Genomic DNA, 20,192 nt, shown 5'->3' on the forward strand with positions numbered 1-20,192 from the left:
CACCAGAAATCTGCAATTTTCTTGATGGTCTGGGGCGACCCGCATTACCACCTGGGTCCAAAACTGAGGTTTATTTTTAGCCAAAGGAGTAGCATCAATCCCCCTCAAAGGGATAGGCGTCTGCAGAGGTGTCATCGGAAATCCACAACGTTTAGCAAAATCCAAGTCCATTAGGTTTAGGGCTGCTCCCGAATCCACAAAAGCCTTGGCGGAAAATGTGGACAGGGAGCAGATCAGAGTAATAGCCAGAAGAAACTTAGGTTGAACACCCCCAACAGAAAACGTGTGTGCAAAGCGTTTCTCTCGTTTAGGGCAGACAGAAATAATATGAGAGGCATCTCCACAGAAAAAACACAACTTATTACGCCTTCTGAACTCCTGACGCTGCTCTCTGGAAAAAACTCTATCACATTGCATAGGTTCAGACATTTGTTCAACAGGTGGCAACACCTCTCATGCAGCTTTGCGTTCGCGCAAACGCCGATCAACCTGAATGGCTAATGACGTAGAATCGTCAAGACCAGAGGGAACAGGAAATCCCACCATAGTATCTTTTACGGCTTCTGACAACCCCTTCCGAAAGAGAGCAGCCAAGGCATTATCATTCCAGGTAGTAAGTACTGCCCACTTTCGGAATTTTTGACAGTACAATTCTGCAGAATCACGACCCTGACTCAATGCCAGCAGGGTCTTTTCAGCCTGATCAATGGCATTAGGTTCGTCATACAACAACCCCAAAGCTTGAAAGAATGCGTTCACATTAGTCAGAATAGGATCATCTGGTTTCAAAGAAAACGCCCAATCCTGGGGATCGCCACGCAGCAAAGAGATGACAATTTTAACCTGCTGCGCGGAGCTCCCTGACGAGTTAGGCTTCAAGGCAAAAAATAATTTACAATTATTTTTGAAATTCAAAAATTTAGACCGATCCCCAAAAAATACATCAGGTGTAGGAATCTTTGGTTCAACAGCATGTGAATGAGCAAGGTAGGCGGAAATTCCCCGCACTTCAGTAGCGAGCTGCTCCACACGATCAGACAATTGCTTTATCTCCATTGAGAGAAAAAAAAAAATTCCCCCTACGGCCTCAGATATAGAGGAAAAAATATACACACGTTTTTTTTTTTGGGATACAATTCTTTCCTGCTATTGAGTACCCTAGGATCTGCGGTGAGGCGGGTGATTCTGTTATGAATGAGTCACCGTAGGAGGCAAAAGCAGAAATACAAGCTAAGTCCAGAAAACCAGAGAAGTTGGCAACTATCAGATTGCAGACCCCTGAACCTATCAACACAACTAGCAGTAGCCGTGGGGGGTTCCTACGGTGCCCTAGACCCCTCGATCACAGCCGGAGAAATACATAAGCCTAAAGAAAGAAAGGGGAAATCTAAACTGCCCCAGAGCAGACCCCAAAGCAATAGGCAGCCCCCAACATATAATGACGGTGAAGCAAGATGAAAATACTAACACAGACAGAAAGATAGACTGAGCAAAGACGGGGCCCAAAACTACCTAGATAGGAAAGGACAGGAAGGCTGCTGTCTGCAATCTGCCAAAACCCTATCAAAGACATAAGCCAACCAGCTGATATGAAAAAGGCTCTGAAGCAGCTAGGCTTCAAAAACTGAATCAGCACTCAGGTATTTTCAGAAGACAGAGCTAAATGAATTCAGCACACCCCAGAAGGGAATGGCAGAAATCCAGAAAAACAAAGCAAAAACAAAGTCAAAGCACAAAAGCAAAAGGCCGAGCAGCAAACTTAACTTTAGAGGAGCAGGAATTCAGACTGGTCTCCAAGGATCCCACAGAGAAATCACCCGCAGGGCAGAAGGGCGTCGGCAACCTTATATCCAGTCCGTAACTCCACTCAGCCAGTCATCATAATCAGCCTCAGGTGTTTGACAATCAGGCTCACTACCTTTCTTTACCAGAAGAGGGAGTTCCTCGGGCCTCAGTAATGAAGGGGAAAATGAACTCACAACACACCACTAGAGGGAGCTCACTACATACAGATTTATACAGCCACCACTGGAGGGAGCTCACTACATATAGATTTATACAGCCGCCACTAGGGGGAGCTCACTACATACAGATTTACATATCCACCACTAGAGGAAGCTCATTACATACAGATTTATACAGTCACCACTAGAGGGAGCTCACTACATACAGATTTATACAGTCACCACTAGGGGGCGCTCACTACATACAGATTTATACAGCCACCAGGAGAGGGAGCTCACTACATACAAATTTAACAGCCACCGCTAGGGGGAGCTCACTACATACAAATTTATACAGCCACCACTAGAGGGAGCTCCCTACATACAGATTTATACAGCCACCTCTAGGAGGCGCTCACTACATACAGATATATACAGCCACCACTAGAGGGAGCTCACTACATACAGATTTATACAGCCACCGCTAGAGGGTGCTCACTACATACAGATTTATACAGCCACCACTAGGAGTAGCGCACTACATACAGATTTATACAGCCACCACTAGAGGGAGCTCACTACATACAGATTTATACAGGCACCACTAGAGGGAGCTCACTACATACAGATTTATACAGTCACCACTAGGAGGAGCTCACTACATACAGATTTATACAGGCACCACTAGAGGGAGCTCACTACATCCAGATTTATACAGCCACCACTAGAGGGAGCTCACTACATCCAGATTTATACAGCCACCACTAGGAGGAGCTCACTACATACAGATTTATACAGTCACCACTAGAAGGCACTCATTGCATATAGATTTATACAGCCGCCACTAGAGGGAGCTCACTACCTACAGATTTATACAGTCACCACTAGAGGGGAGCTCATTACATCCAGATTTATACAGCCGCCACTAGAGGAAACTCACTACATACAAATTTATATAGCCGTGACTAGGGGGAGCTCGCTACATACAGGTTTGTATAGCCACCCCTAGAGGGAGCTCATTGCATACAGATTATACAGCCACCATTAGAAGGAGCTCACTACATACAGATTTATATAGCCACCAGTAGAGGGAGCTCACTACATACAGATTATACAGCCACCACTAGGGGGAGCTCACTACATACAGATTTATATAGCTACCACTAGGGGAGCTCACTACATACAGATTTATACAGTCACCACTAGGGGGAGTTCACTACATACAGATTTATATAGCTACCACTAGGGGGAGCTCACTACATACAGATTTATACAGTCACCACTAGGGGGAGCTCACTACATACAGATTTATATAGCCACCAGTGGAGGGAGCTCACTACATACATATCCACCACTAGAGGGAGCTCACTACTTACAGATTTATACATCCACCAGCAGAGGGCGATAACTGCATACCCATGTATACATCCACCACTATGTGGAGCTTCCTCCATACAGATTTATACATCCACCAGCAGAGGGAGATAACTGCATACAGATATATACAGCCACCACTAGGGGGAGCTCACTACATACAGATTTATACATCCACCAGCAGAGGGCGATAACTGCATACCCATGTATACATCCACCACTATGTGGAGCTTCCTCCATACAGATTTATACATCCACCAGCAGAGGGAGATAACTGCATACAGATATATACAGCCACCACTAGGGGGAGCTCACTACATACAGATTTATACATCCACCAGCAGAGGGAGATAACTGTATACAGATATATACAGCCACCACTGGAGGGAGCTCACGACATACAGATTTATACATCCACCAGCAGAGGGAGATAACTGCATACACATGTATACATCCACCACTATGTGGAGCTTCCTCCATACAGATTTATACATCCACCAGCAGAGGGAGATAACTGCATACAGATATATACAGCCACCGCTAGGGGGAGCTCACTACATACAGATTTAAACATCCACCAGCAGAGGGCGATAACTGCATACCCATGTATACATCCACCACTATGTGGAGCTTCCTCCATACAGATTTATACATTCACCAGCAGAGGGAGATAACTGCATACAGATATATACAGCCACCACTAGGGGGAGCTCACTACATACAGATTTATACATCCACCAGCAGAGGGCGATAACTGCATACCCATGTATACATCCACCACTATGTGGAGCTTCCTCCATACAGATTTATACATCCACCAGCAGAGGGAGATAACTGCATACAGATATATACAGCCACCACTAGGGGGAGCTCACTACATACAGATTTATACATCCACCAGCAGAGGGCGATAACTGCATACCCATGTATACATCCACCACTATGTCGAGCTTCCTCCATACAGATTTATACATCCACCAGCAGAGGGAGATAACTGCATACAGATATATACAGCCACCACTAGGGGGAGCTCACTACATACAGATTTATACATCCACCAGCAGAGGGAGATAACTGTATACAGATATATACAGCCACCACTGGAGGGAGCTCACGACATACAGATTTATACATCCACCAGCAGAGGGAGATAACTGCATACACATGTATACATCCACCACTATGTGGAGCTTCCTCCATACAGATTTATACATCCACCAGCAGAGGGAGATAACTGCATACAGATATATACAGCCACCACTAGAGGGAGCTCACTACATACAGATTTATACATCCACCAGCAGAGGGAGATAACTGCATACACAGGTATACATCCACCACTATGTGGAGCTTCCTCCATAGTCTGTATACTGCATTTGTCATTTCTATGCTGCATCGGTGCCCCCAGTGGTGGATTCAGATACTGTGTGCACATAGTTAAAATGTTATATAATGAAAAATTGAGACCAACAGATCCATCAACAACAGCCTGATAATGGTTTCTATATAAAACTAGGAGCATTTTGTCCAGTGTCTTGGAGAATGGACAATGGAAATATTAGAGAGGCGGGAATCTCTACACTCAGTGACGGTAGAGCACCATTTATAAAGGGAAGAATAAAGGAGTGGACAGTGTAGACGTCGCTGTACTGAAGCTTCCATGGGATTTCACAATTATCGTTCCATCAGGAATGTCCAACTCAAGTACGACGAGGGCCAAAATTAAAAGCTTGGACAACGTCGCTGCCAACCTTGATATTTATTAAAAAAATGTCTACAATCGAGGGAGTTTTTCAATATCATCAAATATAACGATTAAGTTCTTTATATGGACACTAGAGGGGTTGTCCCATGAACAAAGTACATTTGAATAGTAGATCTTAGAATACAGTATTGGAATATAATGTTATGTAAGAGCAGTTAAAAACATATGGCCCCATGGCCTGAAATATAAATATGTAATAAAAGATAAAAAATAACCTTGAATAAAACAGATAAAGTATGATGCAAACAAAATGCCCCCAAACACAGTATGAGACCCCCACAGTGCTCTTCTCCACACACGGTATGATGACCCTACTGTATGCCCCTCCCTTAATCTCCCCAACAAAGTTTGGTGACCCCATCACAGTATTATTCTCCAACTGTAATCATCACACAGCCCTCCATACTGTATAATGGACACACAAAGTTACATACGTTGAAAGAAGACCCCACTCCATCAAGTTCAACCTTTCTCCACTAATTATACGTTTTTGTCACTAAATTATCTATAATCCACAATGGTATGTGTACTGAGGGAATCATCCGGACCTTTTTTAAAAGCTGTTAAATTGTCTGTCCTTACTACCTCTTGTGGTAGTGCTCCATACATTATAACAACGCTCTGCTCTACTTTCCATACAGTATACGGGCCCCACATAGTACTCCATACAGTATAAAAGATCCCACATTGTCCTCCATACAGTATTATGGCCTCACATAGTGCTCCATACAATATAAAAGACCCCATATAGTGCTCCATACAGTATACGGTCCCCACATACTACTCCATACAAAAGACCCCACATTGTCCTCCATACAGTAGTATGGCCTCACCTAGTGCTCCATACAATATTAAAGGCTGCACATAAACCACCATACAGTATAATGGCCCCACATAATGCTCCATGCAGTATAATGGCCCCACATAATGCTCCATGCAGTATAATGGCCCCACTTAGTCCTCCATACAGTATAATGGCCCCACCTAGTGCTCCTTACAGTGCAATGGCCCCACATAGTGCTCCATACTGTATAATGGCCCCACAGAGTGCTCCATATATTATAATGGCCCCACATAGTGCTCCATACTGTATAATGGCCCCACTTAGTCCTCCATCCAGTGTAATGGTCCCACATAGTCCTCCATACAGTATAATAGCCCTACATAGTGCTCCATACAGTATAATGGCCCCACATAGTGCTCCATACAGTATAATGGCTCCACATAGTCCTCCATACAGTATAATGTCCCCACATAGTGCTCCATATTGTATAATGGCCCCACATAGTGCTCCATACTGTATAATGGCCCCACATAGTGCTCCATACAGTATAATGGTCCCACATAGTCCTCCATGCAGTATAATAGCCCTAGATAGTGCTCCATACAATATAATGGCCCCACCTAGTGCTCCATACAGTATAATGGCCTCACCTAGTGCTCCATACAGTATAATGGCCCCACATAGTGCTCCATACAGTATAATGGCCCCACATAGTGCTCCATACTGTATAATGGCCCACTTAGTGCTCCATACAGTATAATGGCCCCACATAGTGCTCCATACTGTATAATGGCCCCACTTAGTCCTCCATACAGTATAATGGTCCCACATAGTCCTCCATACAGTATAATAGCCCTACATAGTGCTCCATACTGTATAATGGCCCCACCTAGTGCTCCATACAGTATAGTGTCCCCACATAGTGCTCCATAGTGTATAATGGCCCCACTTAGTCCTCCATACGGTATAATGGTCCCACATAGTGCTCATACTGTATAATGGCCGCACTTAGTGCTTCATACAGTATAATGGCCCCACATAGTGCTCCATACAGTATAATGGTCCCACATAGTCCGTCATACAGTATAATGGCCCCACATAGTGCTCCATACAGTATAATGGCCCCACCTAGTGCTCCATACAGTATAATGGTCCCACATAGTCCTTCATACAGTATAATGTCCCCACATAGTGCTCCATACAGTATAATGGCCCCACATAGTGCTCCATACGGTATAATGGCCCCACTTAGTGCTCCATACAGTATAGTGGCCCCACCTAGTGCTCCATACAGTATAGTGGCCCCACATAGTGCTGCATACAGTATAATGGCCCCACCTAGTGCTCCATACAGTACAATGGCCCCACATAGTGCTCCATACAGTATAATGGCCCCACATAGTGCTCCATACTGTATAATGGCCCCACTTAGTGCTCCATACAGTATAATGGCCCCACATAGTGCTCCATACAGTATGATGGCCCCACTTAGTCCTCCATACAGTATAATGGTCCCACATAGTCCTCCATACAGTATACTAGCCCTACATAATGCTCCATACAGTATAATTGCCCCACATAGTGCTCCATACAGTATAATAGTCCCCACATTAAAAAAATGAATACTCAACTCTGCGGGTACCCTCACTGCTACAGTCTCTTCATAGTGTCTTCAGATCCTCTGCAGTGATGTCATCGCTCCCGCTGCGCTGAGATGTCAGACGCAGAGGGGGAATGAAGAGAGACTAAGCGTCCGACTCCCTCCTCCATCATTGCTTTGAACTGTATCGACATTTAGGAGTATATTCGGCGTTGCAGGCCAAATATACTCTAGGGACCTGCCTGGCGTCGCCGGCCAAATATATTCACCCTGCAGGACAGAGTTTGACATATGTGCATTAAATGAAAGTCTTGACCTGGCAGAGCCCCCAGCAGGATCCCGTCCTCTGCACTCCCAGCTGATGTATATGGTCACATACTATTTGGGCTGCATATGGCAGTGTATGCAGGACCCCTCTCACAGTGACTCTCCTCTCTTCTCTCTGCAGGAATTTCTGCTGCGCTGATCTGTCCGGAAATTAGAGATATCTATATGCAGAAAGGTAAGAGACTGCTGTATCTGCCACTCTCCCCTGGTCGACCCCCTTTTCCCCCCAGGGTTCCATCATGGAGTCTTTTAGGTGTCTCGGTGGAAGGCTTCCACTGTCTTGTCAGTCCAGAACATGTAGGAGCTTTTATACTTCTATGTGTGTCTTTATTTTGGGGTTTAGATGGAGCCATTCTATTCCGACTTTCCCTTAGGTCCCCTTCACATGTCCAATTTTTATGTCCTTATGCGGTACGTTTTAAGGGCCGCAAATACGGACTTAGGCATAGCCACGGTATATAATGGTGGCACGCACATGTCAGGTCCATGTGAAAAACCTGCAGACATGTCAGTTTTTTTTTTGCGTAGCACGGACAAACCGCGTGCCGCACACCTGCACACTAATGACACAGAGATTACATCATTGTGACACGTATCGGCACCTGGGAAAAAGCCGTACAGTTCTTGCTGTTCCCATGGACCGGCTCTTCAATGCAGCTCTCATCATTGTTCCCTGGTCTCCCTGATCAGAGTGACAAAAAACAGTGATGTGAGGTGTATTCAGCACCCGCTGTGTACATTCTGTGTAAAATAAAGAATTAAATAAAGAAAAAAAATGGCGCGGGCTCCAAATCATTTTCACAACCTGCAGAGTGAAAGCCAAAAGCTGGGGGCTATTAATAATCTGGGACAAAAGACAATATCCCTTAAGGTTCTTAGGTTATTAATAACAGCTCGCAGCTGTCTGCGCAGCCTTTACTGGTGAATTTATGGAGGGCCTAAGAAAAAAATAACGCGGGGTCCCCCTATAAATTCAAACCAGCAAAGGCTGAACAGACAGCTGTAGGCTGATATTAATAGCCTGGGAAAGGGCCAGAGATATTGCCCCCCCACCCTCCCAGGCTACTAACATCAGCTCTCAGCTGCCCCAGAAAAGGCACATCCATAATATGTACCAATCGGACACTTAGCCTCGCTCTTCCCACTAGCCCTGGTGCAGTGGCAAGTTGGGTAATAGTATTGGGGTGGATGTCAGCTTTGTATTGTCAGGTGACCTCAGTCCTAGGGTTTAGTAATCTAGAGGTGTCCATAAGATGCCCTCATTACTAACCCCATACTAAGTTTGTAAATAAACACATAGCGAGAATAAAACCCTTTATGTGAAATAAAGCTCAGCACCCTGTTTTACACATTTATTTAAGAATACAAAACAAACTCACACTCACCTTTATGCCTAATATCCAGCGGTGATATCATAGAGGTTACTGCCGGTCACTGAAGCTGTGTTCACACGCTCACTTCACTGTTTTCACAGTGTTAGTTGGTGATCTCATAGAGGTCACCACAGTTCATCGGGTCACTCACAGTGAACTGAGTGTGGGAACACTTCTTATGGATGCACCATTCCTTCCTGGCACGGCTGAGGGCTGATGGTTGGTAGCCTGGGGTGTGGGGGTCAATATCTCTGGCCCCTTCCTGGGCTTTTAATATCAGCCCACAGCTGTCTGTTTAGCCTTTGCTGGTTAGAATTTATAGGGGGACCCTGCATCGTTTTTTTTTTTTTTAGTTTCCCATATATTTAGTAGTAAAGGCTTAGCCAACAGCTGGAGCTGTTATTAATAACCTGGAAACCTTATGGGACATTGTCCCATGTCCTCGATTATTAACATCAGCCCCCAGCTGTCGGCTTTCCCACTGCTGGTTATGAAAATAACATGGGAGCCCACGCCATCTTTTTAAGTTTAATTCTTAATTTTACACACTATGTACACAGCGGGTGCTGAATACATCTCCCTTCATTGTCTTCTGGTCGTGCTGATTTCAGACCAGGCAACTATGATGAGAGCGGCCTTCAGCAGCAGGCGTGTGGGATCAGTGTGAACTGTACCGCTTCTTCCCAGGCACCGGTACTTGTCACATGGATGTGAAACACAGACCGCAAACGTAAACACGGATGTGACATACGTACATACAGATGGCACACTGACACGGACCACACATCTCACCCTACTGGTTGTTCCGGTACAGAAATCACCAGGTCGTGTGAAGGAGGCCTTAGACAGATGGTGTTCGTGTGCACTGACTATCTTCTATATTGTTGGCTTTTCTATATGATTGATAATTCAACAGATAGATGGCGCTAATCTGTACTGATAATTCACCAGATAGATGGCGCTATTCTATACTGATAATTCACCAGATAGATGGCGCTATTTTATTGCGATTATCCACTAGACGAGACTATTCTATTTAGACTCATTTTCATGATTGTCCACTAGATGGCGCAATATTATACTTATTTTCTCACCAGATGACATCTTTCTAGAAGTCGCAGTGCTATTCGTTCACATTACTATTTATACACTAGATGGCGCTTTACTATATATTATATATTATTTATCCACTACATGGTATTGTACAATTTTTTATCTTATTATTTATCACTAGATGAGATGGTTTGTTATAATGTACGATAATGTGGTTATGTCATCCCTGAGTATTTTATAAAGAGTTTGCAGATAAGAATTGTTCCAGGAATTACAAGAATGACTAATTGTTGTCCTGTGCCCCCCATTACTCGTTCTTCTGTGCACCCTATTGCTCATTGTTGTCCTGTGTCCCCTATTGCTCACTGTTGTCCTGTGTCCCCTATTACTCACTGTTGTCCTGTGCCCCCTGTTACGCACTGTTGTCCTGTGCCCCCTGTTACGCACTGTTGTCCTGTGCCCCCTGTTACGCACTGTTGTCCTGTGCCCCCTGTTACGCACTGTTGTCCTGTGCCCCCTATTACTCACTGTTGTCCTGTGCCCCCTGTTACTCACTGTTGTCCTGTGCCCCCTGTTACTCACTGTTGTCCTGTGCCCCCTGTTACTCACTGTTGTCCTGTGCCCCCTGTTACTCACTGTTGTCCTGTGCCCCCTGTTACTCACTGATGTCCTGTGCCCCCTATTACTCACTGTTGTCCTGTGTCCCCCGTTACTCACTGTTGTCCTGTGTCCCCTATTACTCACTGTTGTCCTGTGCCCCCTATTACTCACTGTTGTCCTGTGCCCCCTATTACTCACTGTTGTCCTGTGCCCCCTATTACTCACTGTTGTCCTGTGCCCCCTATTACTCACTGTTGTCCTGTGCCCCCTGTTACGCACTGTTGTCCTGTGCCCCCTATTACTCACTGTCCTGTGCCCCCTATTACTCACTGTTGTCCTGTGCCCCCTATTACTCACTGTTGTCCTGTGCCCCCTCTTACTCACTGTTGTCCTGTGCCCCCTGTTACTCACTGTTGTCCTGTGCCCCCTGTTACTCACTGTTGTCTTGTGCCCCCTGTTACTCACTGTTGTCCTTTGCCCCCTGTTGCGCACTGTTGTCCTGTGCTCCCTGTTACTCACTGTTGTCCTGTGCCCCCTATTACTCACTGTTGTCCTGTGCCCCCTATTACTCACTGTTGTCCTGTGTCCCCTATTACTCACTGTTGTCCTGTGTCCCCTATTACTCACTGTTGTCCTGTGTCCCCTGTTACTCACAGTTGTCCTGTGTCCCCTATTACTCACTGTTGTCCTGTGCCCCCTATTACTCACTGTTGTCCTGTGCTCCCTATTACTCACTGTTGTCCTGTGCCCCCTATTACTCACTGTTGTCCTGTGCTCCCTATTACTCACTGTTGTCCTGTGCCCCCTATTACTCACTGTTGTCCTGTGCCCCCTGTTACTCACTGTTGTCCTGTGTCCCCTATTACTCACTGTTGTCCTGTGCTCCCTATTACTCACTGTTGTCCTGTGTCCCCTATTACTCACTGTTGTCCTGTGTCCCCTATTACTCACTGTTGTCCTGTGCCCCCTATTACTCACTGTTGTCCTGTGTCCCCTATTACTCACTGTTGTCCTGTGCCCCCTATTACTCACTGTTGTCCTGTGCCCCCTATTACTCACTGTTGTCCTGTGCCCCCTATAACTCACTGTTGTCCTGTGCCCCCTATTACTCACTGTTGTCCTGTGTCCCCTATTACTCACTGTTGTCCTGTGCCCCCTATTACTCACTGTTGTCCTGTGTCCCCTATTACTCACTGTTGTCCTGTGTCCCCTACTACTTTCTGTTGTCCTTTGCCCCCTATTGCTCACTGTTGTCCTGTGTCCCCTACTACTTTCTGTTGTCCTTTGCCCCCTATTGCTCACTGTTGTCCTGTGCCCCCTATTACTCACTGTTGTCCTGTGTCCCCTACTACTTTCTGTTGTCCTTTGCCCCCTATTGCTCACTGTTGTCCTGTGCCCCCTATTACTCACTGTTGTCCTGTGCCCCCTATTACTCACTGTTGTCCTGTGCCCCCTATTAATCACTGTTGTCCTGTGCCCCCTATTACTCACTGTTGTCCTGTGCTCCCTATTACTCACTGTTGTCCTGTGCCCCCTATTACTCACTGTTGTCCTGTGCCCCCTATTACTCACTGTTGTCCTGTGCCCCCTATTACTCACTGTTGTCCTGTGTCCCCTACTACTTTCTGTTGTCCTTTGCCCCCTGTTGCGCACTGTTGTCCTGTGCTCCCTGTTACTCACTGTTGTCCTGTGCCCCCTATTACTCACTGTTGTCCTGTGCCCCCTATTACTCACTGTTGTCCTGTGCCCCCTATTATTCACTGTTGTCCTGTGTCCCCTACTACTTTCTGTTGTCCTTTGCCCCCTATTACTCACTGTTGTCCTGTGCCCCCTATTACTTACTGTTGTCCTGTGCCCCCTATTACTCACTGTTGTCCTGTGTCCCCTATTACTCACTGTTGTCCTGTGTCCCCTATTACTCACTGTTGTCCTGTGTCCCCTATTACTCACTGTTGTCCTGTGTCCCCTATTACTCACTGTTGTCCTGTGTCCCCTGTTACTCACAGTTGTCCTGTGTCCCCTATTACTCACTGTTGTCCTGTGCCCCCTATTACTCACTGTTGTCCTGTGCTCCCTATTACTCACTGTTGTCCTGTGCCCCCTATTACTCACTGTTGTCCTGTGCTCCCTATTACTCACTGTTGTCCTGTGCCCCCTATTACTCACTGTTGTCCTGTGCCCCCTGTTACTCACAGTTGTCCTGTGTCCCCTATTACTCACTGTTGTCCTGTGCCCCCTATTACTCACTGTTGTCCTGTGCTCCCTATTACTCACTGTTGTCCTGTGCCCCCTATTACTCACTGTTGTCCTGTGCTCCCTATTACTCACTGTTGTCCTGTGCCCCCTATTACTCACTGTTGTCCTGTGCCCCCTGTTACTCACTGTTGTCCTGTGTCCCCTATTACTCACTGTTGTCCTGTGCTCCCTATTACTCACTGTTGTCCTGTGTCCCCTATTACTCACTGTTGTCCTGTGTCCCCTATTACTCACTGTTGTCCTGTGCCCCCTATTACTCACTGTTGTCCTGTGTCCCCTATTACTCACTGTTGTCCTGTGCCCCCTATTACTCACTGTTGTCCTGTGCCCCCTATTACTCACTGTTGTCCTGTGCCCCCTATAACTCACTGTTGTCCTGTGCCCCCTATTACTCACTGTTGTCCTGTGTCCCCTATTACTCACTGTTGTCCTGTGCCCCCTATTACTCACTGTTGTCCTGTGTCCCCTATTACTCACTGTTGTCCTTTGCCCCCTATTACTCACTGTTGTCCTGTGTCCCCTATTACTCACTGTTGTCCTGTGTCCCCTATTACTCACTGTTGTCCTGTGTCCCCTATTACTCACTGTTGTCCTGTGTCCCCTATTACTCACTGTTGTCCTGTGTCCCCTATTACTCACTGTTGTCCTGTGTCCCCTATTACTCACTGTTGTCCTGTGTCCCCTATTACTCACTGTTGTCCTGTGTCCCCTATTACTCACTGTTGTCCTGTGTCCCCTATTACTCACTGTTGTCCTGTGTCCCCTATTACTCACTGTTGTCCTGTGCCCCCTATTACTCACTGTTGTCCTGTGTCCCCTATTACTCACTGTTGTCCTGTGTCCCTTATTACTCACTGTTGTCCTGTGCCCCCTATTACTCACTGTTGTCCTGTGTCCCCTGTTACTCACTGTTGTCCTGTGCCCCCTATTACTCACTGTTGTCCTGTGCTCCCTATTACTCACTGTTGTCCTGTGCCCCCTATTACTCACTGTTGTCCTGTGCCCCCTGTTACTCACTGTTGTCCTGTGCCCCCTATTACTCACTGTTGTCCTGTGCCCCCTATTACTCACTGTTGTCCTGTGCCCCTATTACTCACTGTTGTCCTGTGCCCCCTATTACTCACTGTTGTCCTGTGCCCCCTATTACTCACTGTTGTCCTGTGCCCCCTGTTACTCACTGTTGTCCTGTGTCCCCTATTACTCACTGTTGTCCTGTGCTCCCTATTACTCACTGTTGTCCTGTGTCCCCTATTACTCACTGTTGTCCTGTGTCCCCTATTACTCACTTGTGTCCTGTGTCCCCTATTACTCACTGTTGTCCTGTGTCCCCTGTTACTCACTGTTGTCCTGTGCCCCCTACTACTTTCTGTTGTCCTTTGCCCCCTATTACTCACTGTTGTCATGTGTCCCCTATTACTCACTGTTGTCCTGTGCCCCCTATTACTCACTGTTGTCCTGTGTCCCCTATTACTCACTGTTGTCCTGTGTCCCCTATTACTCACTGTTGTCCTGTGTCCCCTGTTACTCACTGTTCTCCTGTGCCCCCTACTACTTTCTGTTGTCCTTTGCCCCCTATTACTCACTGTTGTCATGTGTCCCCTATTACTCACTGTTGTCCTGTGCCCCCTGTTACTCACTGTTGTCCTGTGTCCCCTGTTACTCACTGTTGTCCTGTGCCCCCTGTTACTCACTGTTGTCCTGTGCCCCCTATTACTCACTGTTGTCCTGTGCCCCCTATTACTCACTGTTGTCCTGTGTCCCCTATTACTCACTGTTGTCCTGTGTCCCCTATTACTCACTGTTGTCCTGTGCTCCCTATTACTCACTGTTGTCCTGTGCCCCCTATTACTCACTGTTGTCCTGTGTCCCCTATTACTCACTGTTGTCCTGTGTCCCCTATTACTCACTGTTGTCCTGTGTCCCCTATTACTCACTGTTGTCCTGTGTCCCCTATTACTCACTGTTGTCCTGTGCCCCCTATTACTCACTGTTGTCCTGTGCCCCCTATTACTCACTGTTGTCCTGTGTCCCCTATTACTCACTTTTGTCCTGTGTCCCCTATTACTCACTTTTGTCCTGTGTCCCCTATTACTCACTGTTGTCCTGTGTCCCCTATTAATCACTGTTGTCCTGTGTCCCCTATTACTCACTGTTGTCCTGTGTCCCCTGTTAGTCACTGTTGTCCTGTGCCCCCTACTACTTTCTGTTGTCCTGTGTCCCCTATTACTCACTGTTGTCCTGTGCCCCCTATTACTCACTGTTGTCCTGTGTCCCCTATTACTCACTGTTGTCCTGTGTCCCCTATTACTCACTGTTGTCCTGTGCCCCCTATTGCTCACTGTTGTCCTGTGCCCCCTATTGCTCACTGTTGTCCTGTGCCCCCTATTACTCACTGTTGTCCTGTGTCCCCTATTACTCACTGTTGTCCTGTGTCCCCTATTACTCACTGTTGTCCTGTGCCCCCTATTACTCACTGTTGTCCTGTGTCCCCTATTACTCACTGTTCTGTGCTCCCTATTACTCACTGTTGTCCTGTGTCCCCTATTACTCACTGTTGTCCTGTGCCCCCTACTACTTTCTGTTGTCCTTTGCCCCATATTACGCATTGCTGTCCTGTGCCCCCTATTACTCACTGTTGTCCTGTTCCCCCTATTACTCACTGTTGTCCTGTGCTCCCTATTACTCACTGTTGTCCTGTGTCCCCTATTACTCACTGTTGTCCTGTGCTCCCTATTACTCACTGTTGTCCTGTGTCCCCTATTACTCACTGTTGTCCTGTGTCCCCTATTACTCACTGTTGTCCTGTGCCCCCTATTACTCACTGTTGTCCTGTGCCCCCTATTACTCATTGTTGTCCTGTGTCCCCTATTACTCACTGTTGTCCTGTGTCCCCTATTACTCATTGTTGTCCTGTGTCCCCTATTACTCACTGTTGTCCTGTGCCCCCTACTACTTTCTGTTGTCCTTTGCCCCATATTACGCATTGCTGTCCTGTGCTGACATAGACCATCTCCCCCAAACTGAGGCTTCTGAGTAGATTCGGCATGGAAACGCCACCCCTGCTCGATGTGGCCAAAGACTGAAAGAACAATGAAGGATGATCCTGACGTTTCTTGTATTAAAAAGTATCAAAAAACTTTGTTCCAAAACACTTTCCTAATACGGGTCCATGCCAGAAGATCCAAGCAATAGGCAGTTTCTTTGTTTCCACGCGTTTCAGACAACGATAAATCCTTAATCCTGGAGAAAGCATCTATGATGCGGATCGCTGCTGACGTAGAGGATGGTACTCCCCTTATGGAGGACGGGAGCTCTGATCATTGGTAATTACCAGGATATGTGAGATCAGCGCCTGAAGAGAAACACAACGACGAAAACACAAATAGTATCACACAACGGATCCATAGACACAAAACGACTGGAGAAACAGATCCTGGAATAGCAGCCGTCAGCCGCCGGAAGACCCCGGAGTGTCACAGGACACCGTGGTTTTCACTATCGTGAGTGTATGTGTCACAGGCGCTCAGATGATCGCAGCTTTAGGTCCCCTAAAGGGACTAACAAGTACAGAAGAAAGTAAAAAAGAAAATCTGAAAAAAACAAAACAACCTAAAAGTTCAAATCACCCACTAAAAATAACAGTAATGACAATCTAAAATCACACATTAGCGCATGGCCGCTCCTGTGCCGCTCCGTCGTCAGAACGAGGAACGTTCCGGGTCTCGGGAAATGGCGACACAATCACCCCCCCAAATGTTTATTTTTGCAAACTTCTGATTTTTTTTTCACCACTAAAATAATAAAAACCCCAAACCCTGGACAAGTTTGGTATCGCCGTAATCGCACCGATGAGCAGAATCCTACGGTAAGGTCACTGTCCCCACACAAGGTCACAATTTATTTCACAATTCTCCCCACTTGGATTTTTTTCCCCATTTTCCAGTGGGTTTGGCTTCAGGATTCATCTCACATATGTTGGTAATTACTAGTGATGAGCGCGCGTGCTCCGATAAGTGTTATCTAAGCATGCTCGGTTGCTGACTGAGTGTTATGTTCTTGTCCCCGTGGCTCCATGTCTCGCCGGTGTTATACACTCACAACACATGCAGGGATTTGCAGGCGGCTACACGTGTTGCAGGCGGCTGTCAAACACCTGCGAGACATGTAGCCGCGGGGACTCAAACATAGTATTAGAGCACGCCGAAGACACGTGAGCATGCTGAGATAACACCGTATCGGAGCACACTCACTCATCACTAGTAGTCATCAATAATCAGAGATCCCATCCTCCGTAAGGGGGGTACCATTCTCTACGTCAGCAGCGATCTGTTCCATAGATGCTTTCTCCAGGATTAAGGATGTATCATTGTCTGAAACGCGTAGAAAAGAACAAATTGTATATTGCTTGGATGTTCTGATATGGACAATTTTTAGGAAAATTTTTTGGGAATAAAGTTTTTGATACCATTTAATACAAAAAACTGCAGGATCATCCTTCATTGTTCACTGCTGTCCTGTACCTCCTTACTGCTTACTGCTGTCCTGTGCCTCCTTACTGCTCACCGCTGTCCTGTGCCTCCTTACTGCTCACTGCTGTCTTGTGCCTTCTTACTGTTCACCGCTGTCCTGTGCCTCCTTACTGCTCACTGCTGTCCTGTGCCTCCTTACTGTTCACCGCTGTCCTGTGCCTCCTTACTGTTCACTGCTGTCCTGTGCCTCCTTACTGTTCACCGCTGTCCTGTGCCTCCTTACTGTTCACTGCTATCCTGTGCCTCCTTACTGTTCGCCGCTGTCCTGTGCCTCCTTACTGTTCACCGCTGTCCTGTGCCTCCTTACTGTTCACCGCTGTCCTGTACCTCCTTACTGCTCACTGCTGTCCTGTGCCTTCTTACTGCTACCCTGTGCGTCCTTACTGTTCACCGCTGTCCTGTACCTCCTTACTGCTCACTGCTGTCCTGTGCCTCCTTACTGCTTACTGCTACCCTGTGCGTCCTTACTGTTCACCGCTGTCCTGTGCCTCCTTACTGCTCACCGCTGTCCTGTGCCTCCTTACTGCTCACTGCTGTCCTGTGCCTCCTTACTGTTCACCGCTGTCCTGTGCCTCCTTACTGTTCACTGCTGTCCTGTGCCTCCTTACTGTTCACCGCTGTCCTGTGCCTCCTTACTGTTCACCGCTGTCCTGTGCCTCCTTACTGTTCACCGCTGTCCTGTGCCTCCTTACTGTTCACCGCTGTCCTGTGCCTCCTTACTGCTCACCGCTGTCCTGTGCCTTCTTACTGTTCACCGCTGTCCTGTGCCTCCTTACTGTTCACTGCTGTCCTGTGCCTCCTTACTGTTCACCGCTGTCCTGTGCCTCCTTACTGTTCACTGCTATCCTGTGCCTCCTTACTGCTCACTGCTGTCCTGTGCCTCCTTACTGTTCACCGCTGTCCTGTGCCTCCTTACTGCTCACTGCTGTCCTGTGCCTCCTTACTGCTCACTGCTGTCCTGTGCCTTCTTACTGTTCACCGCTGTCCTGTGCCTCCTTACTGCTCACTGCTGTCCTGTGCCTTCTTACTGCTAACTGCTATCCTGTGCCTCCTTACTGTTCACCGCTGTCCTGTGCCTCCTTACTGCTCAACGCTGTCCTGTGCCTTCTTACTGCTCATGGCTGTCCTGTGCCATCTTGCTGCTCTCTACTGTCCTGTGCCTCCTTACTAGTTACTGCTATCCTGTGCCTCCTTACTGCTCACTGCTGTCCTGTGCCTCCTTACTGTTCACCGCTGTCCTGTGCCTCCTTACTGCTCACTGCTGTCCTGTGCCTTCTTACTGCTCACTGCTGTCCTGTGCCTCCTTACTGCTCACTGCTGTCCTGTGCCTCCTTACTGTTCACCGCTGTCCTGTGCCTCCTTACTGTTCACCGCTGTCCTGTGCCTCATTACTGCTCACCGCTGTCCTGTGCCTTCTTACTGCTCACTGCTGTCCTGTGCCTCCTTACTTCTCACTGCTGTCCTGTGCCTCCTTACTGTTCACCGCTGTCCTGTGCCTCCTTACTGCTCACCGCTGTCCTGTGCCTCCTTACTGCTCACCGCTGTCCTGTGCCTCCTTACTGCTCACTGCTGTCCTGTGCCTCCTTACTGCTCACTGCTGTCCTGTGCCTTCTTACTGTTAACCGCTGTCCTGTGCCTCCTTACTGCTCACTGCTGTCCTGCGCCTTCTTACTGCTAACTGCTATCCTGTGCCTCCTTACTGTTCACCGCTGTCCAGTGCCTTCTTACTGCTCACCGCTGTCCTGTGCTTTCTTACTGCTCATGGCTGTCCTGTGCCATCTTGCTGCTCTCTACTGTCCTGTGCCTCCTTACTAGTTACTGCTATCCTGTGCCTCCTTACTGTTCACCGCTGTCCTGTGCCTCCTTACTGCTCACCGCTGTCCTGTGCCTTCTTACTGCTCACTGCTGTCCTGTGCCTCCTTACTGCTCACTGCTGTCCTGTGCCTCCTTACTGGTCATGGCTGTCCTGTGTCTCCTTACTGTTCACCGCTGTCCTGTGCCTCCTTACTGCTCACAGCTGTCCTGTGCCATCTTGCTGCTCTCTACTGTCCTGTGCCTCCTTACTAGTTACTGCTGTCCTGTGCCTCCTTACTGCTCACCGCTGTCCTGTGCCTCCTTACTGCTCACCGCTGTCCTGTGCCTCCTTACTGCTCACTGTTGTCCTGTGCCTCCTTACTGGTCATGGCTGTCCTGTGTCTCCTTACTGTTCACCGCTGTCCTGTGCCTCCTTACTGCTCACCGCTGTCCTGTGCCATCTTGCTGCTCTCTACTGTCCTGTGCCTCCTTACTAGTTACTGCTATCCTGTGCCTCCTTACTGTTCACCGCTGTCCTGTGCCTTCTTACTGCTCACCGCTGTCCTGTGCCTCCTTACTGCTCACTGTTGTCCTGTGCCTCCTTACTGGTCATGGCTGTCCTGTGTCTCCTTACTGTTCACCGCTGTCCTGTGCCTCCTTACTGCTCACCGCTGTCCTGTGCCATCTTGCTGCTCTCTACTGTCCTGTGCCTCCTTACTAGTTACTGCTATCCTGTGCCTCCTTACTGCTCACAGCTGTCCTGTGCCTCCTTACTGCTCACCGCTGTCCTGTGC

At 47.6% G+C, this 20,192-nt stretch overlaps 1 protein-coding gene across 2 annotated transcripts in view; it reads left to right on the plus strand.

Moving 5' to 3' along the window:
- MAPRE3 (microtubule associated protein RP/EB family member 3) overlaps nucleotides 1–20,192 on the plus strand; it is a 161,415-nt gene that overhangs the window by 47,344 nt on the left and 93,879 nt on the right. For both annotated transcript variants that reach the window (XM_073562048.1, XM_073562049.1), the window contains exon 2: nucleotides 7,915–7,968. The gene's annotated coding sequence lies outside the window, so the exon portion shown is untranslated. The remainder of the gene's footprint in view (nucleotides 1–7,914; nucleotides 7,969–20,192) is intronic.

The sequence above is a fragment of the Dendrobates tinctorius genome, unplaced genomic scaffold, assembly GCF_039654945.1.
Source record: "Dendrobates tinctorius isolate UK_male_01 unplaced genomic scaffold, ASM3965494v1 ptg000332l, whole genome shotgun sequence".
Lineage (NCBI taxonomy): Eukaryota > Metazoa > Chordata > Amphibia > Anura > Dendrobatidae > Dendrobates > Dendrobates tinctorius.